Source organism: Sylvia atricapilla, chromosome 2 (genome assembly GCF_009819655.1).
Source record: "Sylvia atricapilla isolate bSylAtr1 chromosome 2, bSylAtr1.pri, whole genome shotgun sequence".
Lineage (NCBI taxonomy): Eukaryota > Metazoa > Chordata > Aves > Passeriformes > Sylviidae > Sylvia > Sylvia atricapilla.
The window spans coordinates 5,662,686-5,678,687 of NC_089141.1; the positions used below are offsets into that span (position 1 = coordinate 5,662,686).

At 38.2% G+C, this 16,002-nt stretch overlaps 1 long non-coding RNA gene across 3 annotated transcripts in view; it reads left to right on the forward strand.

The window, feature by feature from the left end:
• The window catches only part of LOC136375292 (uncharacterized), a 132,234-nt gene that overhangs the window by 28,269 nt on the left and 87,963 nt on the right, over positions 1-16,002 (forward strand). For 2 of the 3 annotated variants that reach the window (XR_010746058.1, XR_010746057.1), the window contains exons 1-2: positions 4,697-5,319; positions 12,242-12,290. The exons of the other annotated variant lie outside the window; for it this stretch is intronic. This is a non-coding gene — a long non-coding RNA (uncharacterized lncRNA). Of the gene's footprint in view, positions 1-4,696; positions 5,320-12,241; positions 12,291-16,002 lie in introns of those variants that run through there. 3 annotated transcript variants of the gene reach the window in all.

Below are 16,002 nucleotides of genomic sequence, written 5' to 3' on the forward strand. Positions count from 1 at the left end.
ACCAAAAACCTCCATTATTTTATTTTTCTTGTTGCCCTTTTTAATCTCTTCTTAGAGAAAGTAATAGAAAGTTAGTCCATGCAAGATATTTACCCACAGAGAAAAAAACTGGGAAATGTGTCCCTTTTTCAGAAATCATAACTACAAAAGAAATTATGGTGGTGGGAGAACAGAGCTAAGCTTGTGTGTGAGCTCAGGGATCTTATGTGCCAATGCTGAATTTGACTGACAAAAAGGATGACATTTGAGACAAGAACTGCCTTTTTGTCTAGCAACACAATAGGATCTTCTTCCTTGATGGATTCTCTGCACTACTCAGTATAATAACATGATAATTGGTCCCAAAGAAGGAATGAGTAAGATTGGATGGTGGTCTTTGGGGGCCCAGTTGTGTTATATCTAATCTAATTATGTTTGATACTGACTTTTTAATACATATGGTAGCTATTTCCTTGGCTTAGAACTAAGGTTTATATGCAAGCTTGATATTTGCTTGGTGTCTGCTCTAAAAGCACACAATTTTTTTTCTTAGAAGAATCCCCAGCTATATCTGTCTCATGTCATGCTGTATTCTAATTCAGAACCAAAACTGATTTGTTCCAGAAGATGTCTTGAAGCATAAATATGTTGTGGCTTGTGGACATGTGGGAGGTGTGATGGAAAGAGCAAATGTCTATAGATTGTACTTCAAAAAACCACTGCAACTTGCTACAGAAAAGACATAGTAAGTTATTGCTGCCTTGGAGCAACAATCCACAGCAGGCATTCACCATTTTGCATGAGACAGTATAAACATTTTAGTGGATTTATGAGCATAAAGGAGCATCTGGAGATGATGAGATTGTGCAAGACTAATTTTAGAGTCTGAATTAAACTAACTCCATAGCTACAAAAGTCATTGCCATGTTTTCTGCTCTTGTTTAAAAGATGTTCATGGACTACAGAAAGCCCAGATTTCCTAACCAAATGGAACAGAAAAGTCTAGTGCACTACTGCTAGTGGTGGTGTGGTGGGCACTGGCTTACTGAGAGGATTACAAAAATCCTTCATGAAAGATAGTTATGCAATCGTATTTCTGAGGCAAGTTTCTTCTCAGCTGTTAGCATCTGGGTTCCATTTTGCCATGAATAGGTGACTGTCTCTTGGATTTATTTATTTTTCTCACTTTTTAATAGAGAGTATAGCATGTATTCCTGTTTGCTAGAAGGCAGCTGTTGCTTTTTTTTCCGTTTCTTTTTCCTCTTGTATTTCACTATTGTCTTCCAGCTTCAAATAAGCATATTATAAATGAAACATTTTAATAAAATTAGTGCTGTGTGATGTGCTAATGCAGTAGGTAGGGAACTAAAATTGTTTGAAGTCAGTTTTGGTTTTGGAAATTTACCTTGCTCCCCTGAAGTATCTGAAACACTGGAATGTATGTTCTGTTTTGTGTTTAATTTCTTCTTTTTTCTCTTTCCCCAGTGACTTACTAGTGAAAGGCTTCCAGCCTAGCAGTGATGGTTATTAAAAGTTCAAATAATAGAAGACTCAGTTAGTGAAGAAGCACACAGCCTTTTAGGAGCTCAGAGACTCCAGTGCTGTTGACTTAGTGTCATGTCATAGTTTTGGCCATAATCTCTTCCAGAAGTGGCTGATGCACAAGTGGAAGCTGGAAGTTACTGATCACCTCACAGTGATTAATAAGTAGATCACAATTTGCATAGTTGTCTACATGTACCGTTTTCTGGGACCCCCTGACAATTTACTTAAGGCTAGGGGATGAAAAGGATAAAATCCTGACTCCTTTTAATCAATTAGAACTTAATAATTAACTTGAAGTGAGGAATCATATAGTCATAAAGTACTGGGCCAAAACTGTGCTTCTATATATAGAAGCAACAAGGTTGAAAATAAGTCACTCTAATCAAGTAGTTGAAATCAAAAGACAAAACAAACAAACCAAAAAAGCCTTTGGATGATATGTTCAATATGCTTTCTATCAGCTCCCCAGTAAAAGAAAGGTACTTCATGACCAAAGAATCCTGTTTTCCTGTGAATCCATTTTCTGAGGTAAACAGAACTTTGATATTTAAAACAGTATGAGTGTGGTGGAAGTTTTCTCCATGAAGTAATGAAGCAGTTAGCTCTTTTTCTTCCACAGATTTTCCATATTTACTCTTTGGAACGCCAACAAAATTTCTCTCTTCTATTCATTTGACCTATATTTTTTATGGAATAGAGATTTCACCAGTATTGAGTTCCTAAAAAGTACATCTGAAACCTCCCATCATAAACTTGATCAATATTGGCCAACAATTTGAAGAGGTGTGGTTGGCATAGATGCCCATGGTGTGAGTGCATACACACTCAGCTCCTTATCCTCAACATCAAGGGAAGAAAATGAATGTGATATTTCAAACAGAGAATCCTTTTAAGAACAACCAGAGATTTTATAAAGCAGGAACTGCAAATATACTTAGCTGTACTAATGCTTCATTTATTAGATAATAAGAATTCTAAACAGCTTTCTGGAAGGAAAGAAATTTGTATTTGTCAGCAAAGCTCTACAGTTTGCTGGTTCCAGTGCTTCCCTGTGTTTCTTAATGCGTTGCCTAAAGCTGAAAAAAATTTCTTTAAAAGTGAAAGAAATGCCAGATACCACCTTCCTCTCCTGCAGCCACCCTGGAGCAATTCTGACAATAGGACCCACCCTTACAAACTGAAACAGGAATAAATTTTCAATGGACCCTTCAAGAAGGAGAAGGTTGTGCAAGCTTTTTGCTAGTTATACTGTGGTTGAATGAAAAGCATTTGTGTTCTACCCTTAAGTGTATAGTCTTGTCTTCTTTTATGATGGTGTTTTAAGTGTCTATCCACCATAGTTTATCAGCCTCCTGATCTTGTCCTGTCTTGGATATGCTCCTTGCTGGCTTCACTGAGAACATCCTTCCCGTCGTTTTCAAATCTTGTCTGTCGATTTGGCCATATTGCCTTCTCTTCTGCCTCAAGGAGTTGGCAAAGCTTCACTCCAGCCTGTATTTTGCTTTTTATCTTCTACTTCTGTTCTTTTCCAGCCATGCTAAGTTCAGTGTTGTTAAAATCTTTCTAGTGGTGTTGCTGCAGTTTTACCTTTAGTGCAGGACAAGGTGAGGTGTGAGTTCACAGGACAAACATCCTCCTTGCTGAGGAATCACATTTTCTTTAGAGGGCCTGCAAATCCATCTTGTGATAAATATTTTTTTGAAGAGAGAGAGGGGAGGGTCTGCAAAACCTGTTGTGCTTGCCTCATTTTTCTGCTACTTTAAGATTTCAGACTTCTCAGGTGTAAGTAACTGCATTTCTTGTAGTAATTGCACATTCTTTCATGGCATTTCAGACATAATGCAGGTCTGCTCTTCCATTTCGATGCTCACGTGAGATCGGAACGTTGACATTTGTTGTGCTAGCCATTAGTCATTTCATTTTTAACTCATATTCGTTTTATGGTGGGTTATTTGAGATCTTTTCCAGGATCTTTTCTAAAACCGTTAATGTACTTAGGCACCAGTGAGAGGTGCGGGTAGTTAGCTGGATTTGAGCTTGTTGTCCACTGGATTTTGCTAGGAGACTGTTGCACAGCTCATGGAAATCTGTTGGTGCCAAATGCTTGCGACAAACAAACTCAACTTACACAGAATAGATTTTTTTTGTGGTTTTTTTCGTTAATTTTTTTTTTTCATTTATGTTTAGTAATTTTTTTTTCTCTGTAATCTCTCTTGAGTATACATATTGAATTGGAAATACCCAGCAGTGCTTACTGAAGTCATTCTCATGTCAGGAGCCAGACCTTCCACACACTTTTAAATTAACTATAAAGGCTTGGGTTCATTACCTTTTGCTTTTAGGTGGGTGTATTCTTCTAATTTTTTACTGATTGAGGAAATTACCATGACATGGAGTTTTTGAGACTAGCCAGCAACCTTCTGTGGCAAGGTGAGAGGAAACAAAGTTTTGGCTTGAGTACTGTGCCTAAGTTTAGGTGTAAATGCTGAAAACCTGTAGGTGCCATGTTGAACTGTACAACGCGCCCAGTGCCTCAGAAGCCTCCATTGATTTTAAATGTGTATGTGCTTTGTTTCTGTTGCTGCAACTCCTTTTTGACTTTTTTTGAATTAGAAAAGACGTGCCAACCTCCATGCCATATGCCTGTTACTACTAATGCCCATGGTTTTTTTCAGTCTCATATGCTTTCATATGTAAATTTGCTATCGAATTCCACCCTTAGTTTTAACCTGTAATAACTTCATTGCTTACAGTGCAATTTGCACTGGTGTAATTTAGATCAGAATCTGGATGCATATATAAATGTGTGTTCTTATGCACAAAATTAATACCTGCTTTTACATATATATATATAAAAATATGAACTTTCTTTTTACAGTTAAAAATGAGAGGGAGAATCTGTCGATTAATTATATACTGATCAATTTTAGAGCAACAAGCAGGAGGAAAATAAATAATTTGAAGTAGTGGGTGGATTTTTGGAGTCATGCACACACACACACCCTCCTTTACAATGTATTCTGATTCTTGTCTGTCCCAAGCAGGAACTTTTCTTTTTCCCCTGACTTGCAATTCTGAATTTTTTGTGAGCCTCAAATCTCATTTTTAGTTGAATTTTGGGAAAAGATATTAGATATTTAGTTGAATTTTGGCAGAGATATTGTTTAAAGAAATAAAAAAAAGGAAAAGGGAAGACTCCCCCCTCCCACTAAACAGCTACCCTACTCATGTTAGCCCCCACTTCTACACCACCAGCCCAAACATGGAACATATTTCAGCAGAAGTGCCCCAGCTCTATCATATGTGCTGTGCAGAGTCATCATGGCCATGGTGCATAGCTGAGAGCCGGAAAGCAAACAGCTGCTGTAGCCTGATTTGAGTTAAAATAGTGTCAGTGTTTAGTCTGGCGCAGTGCTTCAGGAGAGATTGGCAGCTGGGTCAAACAAAGTCATTCCATTGGCTCCCTTCCCAGTAAGCTTCTGCTAGTATTTAGGTACTAGTGCAGCCTAGGCCCCTTTTCTCAGGGATAGCCTAACATCTGACCGCACCCTCTTTGCTTTTTAAAAAATGCCTTTTCACTCTTTAAGATAAATCCTCTATTATACAATCTGCCACTAATTGTGTGTTAAGACTGTTTTTCTCTCGAAAGCTGACGCATCCTGCTCTCAACGTGGTCTAGAAAGCGGGCTGTTACAGTGCTGGATTAATAAAAGGGGCCTTTATGGTTTGTGAAAGAATATCTCTGTGCTTAGGCAGGAAACTTTTTGATCCACAGAAAAGCCAGACGACATCTAGGTAAGGCTGTGTATCAAATCTGCTTTTATGGGAGAGTGGGGCAGTGAGCGCTGTTAATTGCAATTGCTTCAAGTTTGCATGCCCATTTTGATAAGCTTTTTAGAAAGTTTAGGAAATAGCTGCTCCTGCGTCTCGAGCCCTTTCTCTCCTCCCTCCTCCTCACTCCTCCTATGCCTTTACTGCTTGCAAAAGCTTGTAATGATCTGCTTAGTTTTCGCTGGAATACATGCGGACGCCTCATTTCTTTTTGGAGAGGGGTTTCTTGCAGAGGCGCAGAGCAAAAAAAGTTCTGCTGTCGGACCCAAACGCTGTTAGAAGTGGAGTGGCTGGGGAGAATTTACAGGGAAAGCTTTCCACTGTTACAGACTGCCTGTGCAATCATTTAAAAGTAGTTGAAAACTGCTTTGAACTAACAAGGGTTTAATTACGGAAAAGTTTAACGTGGCGATGGAAGGAATATTAAGTAAGTTGTCTTTGTCTCATACTTTTTAATTTTAGTTGTTGCTTTAGCCTGTTGGGTCACATTTTTTGTCAGTGCTGAAGGCTGCCATGAATTGGTAATGAGGGCCCCTTTTTGCACATGATTTTGGCACTTGGCCAAAATCAACTTCCCAAGGCAAGCTTTCTCTAAAAGAACCTGAAGCATTTTTTTGTGATTAGGAATCATGTCTGAAAGCTGCCACAACCAGTTGTGTAGGCATGTCAAAATGACTTTATACAGTATATCTGAAGCATTTGGGGGGGAGGGTCTGTTTTTTCCTCGTGTACCAAATTGTTGCTATTATTATTCTAAATTTCCGCAGCTTACGCACCTCCAAAAACCAGGCTACAGAGAGCTAAGGCATAATGAGGATCGTTGGTATCTTTGTATTTTTCAACATGCCAAAGCAGCACTAATTGTCACGTTTAAGCAAGATACAGTATTAGGGGTTGCTTAAAACACTTGTGGATGTAAAGCAGATGAATCTTTAAACTTTTAATCTCAGTAAATTATGCTCAGTGAACAGTAAGTAATGATATTTTTGAGAAGTTTCTTTGTTTGAATCATATGAGTGGAGCTTTTTGATATATCTATTAAAAAAAAAAAAAAATACATGCCTGGGTCCACTGGGGGGAAATTTGCAAGGAAAATCTTGGATGTGCCTTTGGATTTATCCCATTTCCTTGAAATCTGGGTATGGGTCTGATCTGTGAGACAGGGAACAGGAGCTGAGTAGCCCTTTGTTGTTAAAAAGGGGGAAAGGGAGTTAGTCTAAACATTAGTAAGGAGCTGCAAAAGTTCACGTTTCAAGTGTGCTCAGAGTTCTGAAATTTGTGGAGATCATCAGTGCAATAAATGGGTTATTATTCCTTGCTGATATTATATAAACAAGTTTGGCAGCGTAAGTGAATACATTATTATTGTACACTTGAAGGTTCTGTGAATTTACTCTGTGAATTGGAAATTAAGGACCTCCTATTACATGCTGTGTGTGCTCTACTCCCAGTGTCGTTTCCACGTGTGTTCTGTATAAAGACAAAATGCATTAGGCAGCTCTTTTGTCAGGTATTTTTATCTTGCATTTCTGCACTTGTGGCCGTAGCCGAGGATTTGCTCGTTCCTCCCCGTGTGTGTTGTTTATTTATAAGCAGCACTGTCTTTCGGCAGCAATATCGATATGGAACAGCCTTTTTCTCACCTTCCCTGCCCCCTGCCCCCAGCCTTGATCCTTTTTGCTGCCGTTAAAATGGGCTTTGCAGGTATTGTCTTTCTTCTGTTAAACTGTATTTTCTGTAAGGTGTTGGGGCGGGTGTGTGTTTTTCCTTTATTATAGAATGCAAGACACAGATACACCGGGAGAAAGCTGGAGCTTTACAGACTCCTCGGAATCGGTACTTTCATGTAACTTGGCTGGGAGAGTTTGTTCATTGTTACGTTGCAGCAGACTGAGTTACAGTACTCAAAAGTCTCCTACGAGTTTAACCGTAACACGTATTTGCAATGAAAATAAGCAGGCAAGATGAACATGTTGTAAGAGAATAGATGGAGGACTACAGTAAAATAAAACTCATATAACTTAATCGTATTTTTCTGGGGCTTTTGAAAAGTTTTACAACAGGGGAAAAATACGTCACTGTTGAATCCTATTTTAATGTAAAGCATTGCCAGGAAATGATCATACTTGGTGCAAATGTAAATGTGATAGTAGAGCTTTTGCAAACCATTATGGAATTTATTTGCTGGTGCATGGAACTTATTTCTCCTGGGTTGCTGAATTAGGTACTGTTAATTTAAAATATGCACATACCCACTTTGTTACTGTAAAACTAACTTTAAAATGTTTTAGTCTCATATTCTTAGTTTTGCATAGAAGGTTTTACTGGGAAATAATGGACACATGCTAGTGTACTACTTCTAGAGGTTTTCTTTTCTATTTTGGTTGGTGAAGGGTTGTGTTATAAATCACAGCAAGTTATTCTCTAAAAACTTTGTGAACAGTTTTTAATTCCAGATTCCTTTTTATAGCATGACTGAAAGGTAAAATCCAATATATGAAGTAATGAAGTTTTTCTTCAAAACTTGAAACATTATAAATTGGGCTTTTGATTGCAGACACCAAATTAGGATTTTCCTTCATGAAGAAATCTATTGTCTATATGAACATACAAAAAAAAGTCATGTTTTCATCAGATAAATCAGCATTCTGTATTTATAAGTTTAAAGTTTGAAACGCATAGACACTGAATTGTATTTTTAAATCCAAAACTAGTAGATTAGTATTTCTTCATAAATAGATTGATAAATGACTGGGTAATTACTTTTCCTGACATTAAAACAGGTGAAGGATATAAAGTATTCTCCATTGTGCCATCTTTATTTTTAACAGCCCTCAGGAATAATGCATCTGTAATCTTCCTACTCCAGGGCTTTATGTTTTCTATTTGTTTGCAAACACATCATGAAAGAGTGCAATTATGAAGCTTAACTTTGTTGTAATTTTGTACCTTAGATTTTGCTCCATAGAAACGCTGAACTCTCAGTTACCCACATCAAATAAAGTAAATAAATATATTTTCCATTCAGAAAACAAATTCTTGCTTTTTATTTGGTCTTTTTATTGATAATTAGACACTGATATTCCATATTTTAGTAGGGCAGTGTAAATGGTACATATTATTATGCTTTTGAATAAAAGTTACTGGTATATTTATAAAATACTTTCACTTATATGAAAGAAAAGAAATTCTAAACATCGTGGAACACTTTCAGTTTATCAAGAAAACATTTGCCTTGCAAAAATAGCTTTATTTCTCAGTAGATTCTGCTGCATTTTAAAACTTTAGAAGTGAAACAAGGCTGTTTTGCTTTCTCCTATGGGTTTGTTGGTTTTTTGTTTTTTGTTTTTTTTAGCAAGGATTTAATTCATATAAACTAAGCACTTTGTTCTATATGTTCTAAATTCCAGCAATGAGATAAATAAATTGCTGGATCGGATGGAACATAATTATTGAATTTTGGCAGAACTTCAGTGAACTCTGCCATGAAAGATTAATGTGCACAGTGCGCTCTTAGATTCTAAAGTAACAGAGTAAGATAAGGGGAGTGCATAACAGGCTCCAACCTTTGTGGTTTAGAGAAACTAGAAAACCATGGGCAAATGTTAACTTTTGGTATAAACTGCTAATGATAATGTTTTGTCATCTGGGTGATAAAAGCTACAGGAGTAGACAAGAAAATCCAGTTTAACGCAAATTCTCTCCCTTCTTTCTTGCTCTGCTTCCCATTTTTCAGTATTAGGGTAGCCACAGTTGCTCTGTGTTCGTAGGAGAAGGAGAACAGAGCAGGCAGGGCACTTGCAGTATCCAGTAATGTAACGTCCTGACGGAATCTCTCCACATCCGCATGTTTCCTACGCGGGTTTTTACTACAGCCACGATTTTGGTTTGTGATTATGGTGCATTGATTTCAGAATACAAGTAAAATTGTACTGGCTGGATGAAGGCTACATGGAGTCATAGCAGTGGTTGTAATTATTCCCTCTCTCTTCTTTCTCTACCAAACCTTGATTGTTTAAAACATTTGCTTCAATTGACAATTTGTGGTTATAATCACAAAATCTTATTCCTCTTGGCTTTTAAATAATTACTGCACCCAAATAACGTTTTTAATTGAGAACAAAGATGTATATTGTCCTGCCAGGACCAATATACAGACTGTATATTGCATATTGGTCCTTGGCAGGACCAACACGGCTGCAAAACCTTTTTAGTATTTTCAGTCAGTTTGCTATAGAGGAGAAGAGGCACGATATCCACCCTGCTCTGGGGAAAGCGCTGCTGCTCTGCCGACTGCGCCCTGCTCCTGGGAGCAATCCCTCTGCCTCTCAGCCTCTCCAGCACCCCGAACCTGAGCCCACATGTTTTCTCTTTCTCAGATATGTGCAGCAGCAAGCTGGGCCTGGAGCTGGTTTCCAGGAGGGCTCAGGGATTGGCGGCACAATGGGCAGGCTCCAGCATGGCTGCAGACACAGGGGCTGCCTGCCTGACTGCCTGGGCATGGGGATATGGCACAGTGCACCCAAAATGCCTGGAATCAGAGGGAGTGAGGCAGGGAGCATGCATGGTAGGATTTTTCCTCGGTTTGCTCCTTGCTTCCAGGCTGTTAACCTGCTGCTAAGGCTGAGTGCGCTCAGCTCAGTGTTTTAAAATGGCAGCTATCCAGAATGGTGGATATATTTCGTGACTTCAAAGACATTTCTTCTCTCCGTCCCGATCACATCCTTAAGCTCATGATGACAGCGTTATGAGTGGGATAGTTAAAGAGGAGTAAGGGCAAGGGACTGATCCAGTAACCATTGCAGTCAGCAGAGAGAATCCCCCTGACTACGTGTCTTTGGATCCCACACCCTGTGACCTGGCTGCTCTTCCCCGTGTTTCCTGATGGCACTAGCATGACTAGCACTGTCATCCTACTCAAAGCGGCTTCCTTGTCTTCACTGGCACTCCTCAAAGAGGAAGGTTTACTGAGGAAGGTTTACTGCATCTCTTCCTTGTGTTGCAGAGTCTGACTGCTTATTCTGGCTGTTTACAGTCCTTTTCCTTGCCTTTCTCTCTTTCTGGAAATTACTCTTGTTCCTGACCTTGATTTATCAATTCATGTCACCATTTCAAATGAAGTTCAGTATGTGCAGTTACCTGTCTAGTGAATCTCCTTTAAAATGCTCCATTTGTATGTCCATGTATGAAATTAATTTGTATTCTAGGCCAATTGTTTTGATAATCAGGCACAATTTTCCTTCTGTAAGGTGGATTCCAAGATACCTTCATCTTCAAACAAAAAAATGATACTTTTATCTTTTTTATAGAACCATAGAATGCTTCAGTCTTTGTTTGCTCTATAAATGTGTTTAGTTGGAAAAGCTTTAACAAGTTATATTTGGAGTGTGTCTGTATTTTAAAGTAGACAGTGGTCCTTTTTACTTTTAAGTAACCCACAGAAATGAGCATTGTTTTTAGCAAAGTAAAAATGATAACTAAAGAACTGTAGTAGGAATATTGTGCCTTCTTTGCATGGCTAGTAAATGTATTTGCAGTGTGAAATCAAGTTATGCTTTCACAGCAGTGGGGTTATGGACTGTTAAAACACTCAGTCTTATAATATTATAAATATTTTTGCAAAAGCTGTGTATACAACCCAGTGAACACCCTTCTATACAACTTTAGAGCTTAATAGTTGGCCGAATGCTGAAATGCCTACCAGGTGTCAGGTGTGAGGCTCTGAGATGACCAGACAAAAAGGTAGATTACAGCAAGGCCTGCTGTTCCCTCTCTGCTGTCTTGGAGAGCCCTGCCTGGGCTCCCAGGGGTGCTGAGCTGGGGGCAGAGAGCAGGAGCACAGCCAAGGCTCCTGTGACTGCACAGAGCTTTTGTTCTGCCTGGTGCAGGGGGAGCACGGGGCTGGTTTGGGGTCTGAGCTCTGCTCTGAGCCTCTCTCAGTGTCATCCAGCTGTGACCCCAGAGCCTTTAGCACAGTGTGAAGTTATCTGGGCAGAGCACTGGGGGAAGGCTCAGTCCTGTGAGGGATCCTCTGGCTTCATGAGTTCCAGGAAAATTTAACACCTGAATTATATGCAGAAAATGTGAGACAGGTGAATGTGGGTTCTTAGATCTGTAACTGTGGGGAAACATTTCTTTCAAACACGGTAATGGATTATTAAGCAGCATAAATTATACTCAAAAGATGTTTGGGTGCTTTTTAAGTTACCTGCACATTGTGCAGGCCAGCAGAGCAAATTATCCTAAAACATAACCTGTAAAATAATGACGTACCTTGTGTTTTACAAATTTGCACATCCTGGTGTCCATTCCTGAAGAGTCTGTCCCTGGGCATGCCACATCTCCCAAGGGCTGAGAGTTACTGAAGTTTGACCTTTCCCTTCCACTGAGACACAGAAAATCTTGCATGTAAACATTACAGGCTTCCAAAATATAGAAAGACTGTTGTGAAGAAGATTTTTGCAGACATCTGAAACTTTTTTTCTAATTGTGAGAAATGGGGAAGAGTGATGTAAAGAAAGCTGTTATACTTGGGTGGGGCAAGGGGGAGTAGGGGAGGAAGGTTTGAGTTTAGAAAACCCAACCAAGTCGTATAACTCTCAATGTTTGCAACCTATGAAAATATTGATGACAGAATTGAAATTGCATTATGCTGGCAGATCACAGCTGAAATTGCTTTTTGTGGCCTCAGAGCATGGCTGAAGCAGCAGAGCATTTGACTTAAATACCTTTTGACTTTGTATTAATAGTAGGAAAGAAACAAGTACGGGGAAGGAATTCCAAACACCTACAAGGTCTCTCATTTGGGGACATGCATTAGTTTGGTAAATTCCAATTCCCAGACTGGCAATAATGACTGTTACTGTATACCCTTTATGACTTTCAGAGCAAGAGAAGACAGCTTGAGGAGCATGTATATTGTGATACCCTCAGTGGTAAGTACCCTAACTGCAATCAAGTTTATTACATTTTTGTAGAGTGGAGGCCCTTTTCAAGACCACACTTGATGCAGCTTAGTCACACAACAGCTTCAAATGGCATGCTGGAATAATAGGGCAGTAATGTGATACAGTCTATAATGAAAATCAGTGTAAAACACAGGTGGTTGCAAGCATTTGTGTGGTCAGATATAAAACCTTCTCTATGGGTACAAGCTACTGCTTTCCCACTTGAGGGAAGTATAATTAAAAGTGGTTTCCAGATGTGCTGGCACACATCTGCTGCTTTTAAAAGGGAATTTTGCAAATACAAACTGAAGTGTATTGCATTCATCGTTATAAAGCTGTTGATGGTTTTTCAGGTAATAAAAAGATTGGAGGCATCAACACTCCCACTGTAAAATCGAGGTGTCTTCAGACAACAGCATTTTGTGTTCACATTGTGTTCTTAGAATTTTCTGTGAGTGGTTTGTAGCTGAGCTGGGACAAATATGCAAAACTTTTCTGGACAAAATGAAAACTTATTTCATGAAAACATGAGAGTTGATTCCTTGCTAGTGATTTCATTTTTTACCAGGTAGATGTAGCAAATTTGTGTGGTTTTACTTGTGGGTTTTTTTTCGTCTGTTTGTTTGTTTGTTTGTTTTCAGTGCAGTGAACAAATAATGTTGTAAAACAGTGCAGTTTCTTTAAATTAATTTTCAAGATATGACAATAATCAGGAAAGAAGAAAAATATGATATGCTGAAAATAGTCCTTTAATTTCACTTCACACAGAAAGCAAATAAAACTCTACTTCCATGATACATCCTTAGTTGAACTATCTGGAAGAAAATAAATCAGAAATAAATTAGAAAAAATAATAGGTTTTGAAATATTGCTGAAAGATTACAGATCTTTTTAGCTGAATAAGCAACCTGTTTGTCCTAATATCCCACTGATTTTGGTAAAGTTAGTATTACCCCTGGAATGTTGTTGTTAAAATAAAAGCCCTGTTTCAGAAGTAAGTTTTTTGCAGTTCCAGGAGCTTTAGTTTCTGCTGTTGCTTGGAACAAGCACAAGGGAAGAATTTTGTGCCTGCCTTCTTACTGACTCTTCTTCTCACGTTGCAGAGATACTCATAAATATGATTTTGAGTTGATTTTGCAAAAAAAAAAAAAAAGAAGGATGTCTTGGACTACTGGCCAGGCTGCTAAGTGATGAGAGAAGTTTTTTTCAGAATGTCCAGTGTAATATTGCCACACCATTGCACATATTTTCTTTACTTGCTTCCACAGATGTGATTTGTAGGCTCCCTTTTCAAGTGAGAGTCTAATCTTTAGCAATAATCTTAGGGAAAGAGTGACACTGAGTAAACCAAATGGATTTCTGGATATTTCCTCTTAGTTGGACTCTTTCCTACAGCAGTTGCTTTTTTCATTAAAATCTTCCTTGACTAAGCACAGTCTAAAATCTCTTTTTAAGTGTGCAAATGCCGGAATAATTTGCAGAAGATTTAGTCAGAAAAATGGCCGCTGAGATCAAATAATTTTTGATAGAAAACTTAACATATTGCCTATACTTAAGTTTTTGGATTAGCTTTTCTGTCTAATATCTTTTAAGTTCTTACAAAGGCATTGATGGATTCAGTGAGGAATGAAAAAAGCAACCTTGGTAGCAAATTGCCCCGTGTGTTTGATTTTTCTGGAATAACCTAATAACTTTCTGTGGTCTCGGTGCTGCTAAACAAGAATACTTTGGCTTTTGTAATTTTATGCCACTGAGACAAAGGATCCATTTGCATCTGGTCTGTGAATGGAGACTTCTTGAGGATGCAATGGAATGGATGACAATCAATGAGAGGGTTATTAATAACATCATAGTGAAAATGCTGATTTCATCAATACTGCTAGTACATCTGACCTTTTTCTTTTAATTGTGATGGCTCTGGTATATTATAAATGTTCTATTGTGACATAAAGACTTCAAGTTTGTGCTTCTAGTGACAGTTTTATAAGGATATATTTACTAACACATACACATACGTTTAATAATAAACCACATTTAAATCACTGTTTGCCCAGGAGGTAGGATTTTAGCACTGAACCGTTATGTTTGGTTATTTTTCTGGCAAAATGCCATTTGACACGAAACTTAGAAAGGTCTAAAAGAATACAGACATTCAGATGTGAAAATGTGCAAAATGAACACTACCTGGCACTTAAATTGCACTCTGCTGCAATTAAGACTTGTTAATAGTCACTCCTCTGAACTGGCTGCTCACATCAGAGACCAGCCCTGGCCAGACCCTCACAGTTTTTTACATAACCATGTTGAACAAAGGGTCAGTTTCCAGAGAAGGTCAGGTGGGTTAGACAAAAGAAGTAGCTTACTGAAAAAATAGATTATTTAAATGCTGGGGAGATTGCAACTTCAGCAACTGCAGTATGTTTGGTACTTTTTGATTATTCCTAATATTTGAAAAGTAGAAAAATATTTGAAAAGCTGCCCTGAGTGGGGGAGACGTGGAAAAGAATTTTGGAGCTGTGCATCAAGAGGCCTGAAAAAGGCACTTCATTGGATGGCAAAGATCCTGTCCTGACCCACATATGCAGGAGACAACCCACCAAAGATGTATCACCCCTCAAGGGCAGCAAACCTGTCCAGTGTAGCTCAAAGAGATGAGGCACTGCTCCTCTGGGGTATAAACCTCTTCCAGACATACAGCACAATCCTATAAGAGGCCAGAGAGTTGATGGCTGTGAGTGGAGAACCTGTTACATATATATGATACCAGCGCTAATATGTGTTGCAAATTTGGCAGGGATTTCCTCTTCCGAACATCTATATCCTGTTTTTTGGGTGGTGTTCTGGATTCACTGAGTGCAGCACTCTCTATTTCACCCAGAAAAAGGATTGAGAGTCCCAGCTGATGCTGCATTTTATCTTTATTTAGAGGTTTGGTTTTTTTTTCCCTTGTTTTGCGTTGTTTTGTTTTTGTCTTGGGATTTGAACTGTTGATGTTAATATTTCCTTGTAAATCAGGAGCATTGCCAGCACTTTTTATACCTCCCAGATACCCATTCTTCACCTTAAATTAAAGACTTCTTGCTGTGGCTTCACAATCAGTTGCTGTAAGAATATAATCTGTAATGTTAGAAGTCTTGGTTGAGGAATCTGCAAGACTGAGCCACAGGGAAAAAAAAAAAAAAAAAAAAAAAAAAAAAAAAAAGAATGCTCTTTAATATTAAGGTTGGTTTTTAAAAACTATGTCCCTAGGATGAAAAAAATTCAGGGAGGACAAAGACACATTCAAAATATTGCTAAAAATAATCTTCAAGTATTTTGATGAAATGACTTTACAGAACTTGAAGAGAGCTCAAAAAGTAATTATCATGTGTGTCAATAAGGCTTTTTTAGGTTTCATACTTTCTGATCTCTGAAATAGAAAAAACCATAAACTGTCATTTAACTTATAAATAAAGGTCAAGGGGAAGGTGAATCAGATCAAGTCATATATTTGCTGTCAGAATATACTGAAATATTTTATTTTGTTTTGGATTTTTTTACATCTATGTTAGTCTTTGTGAGAAAGAAAACCAAAATTAAAATTTTGAGCTTAGAACCAGAACTTTTTGATCCTGAACGTGTTTAAATAGAGTAATTCAACAATTTCAAAACCCTCTCTGCTTTTTTAAATGACAAGTAAATTGACACATTTCCTTGCAAA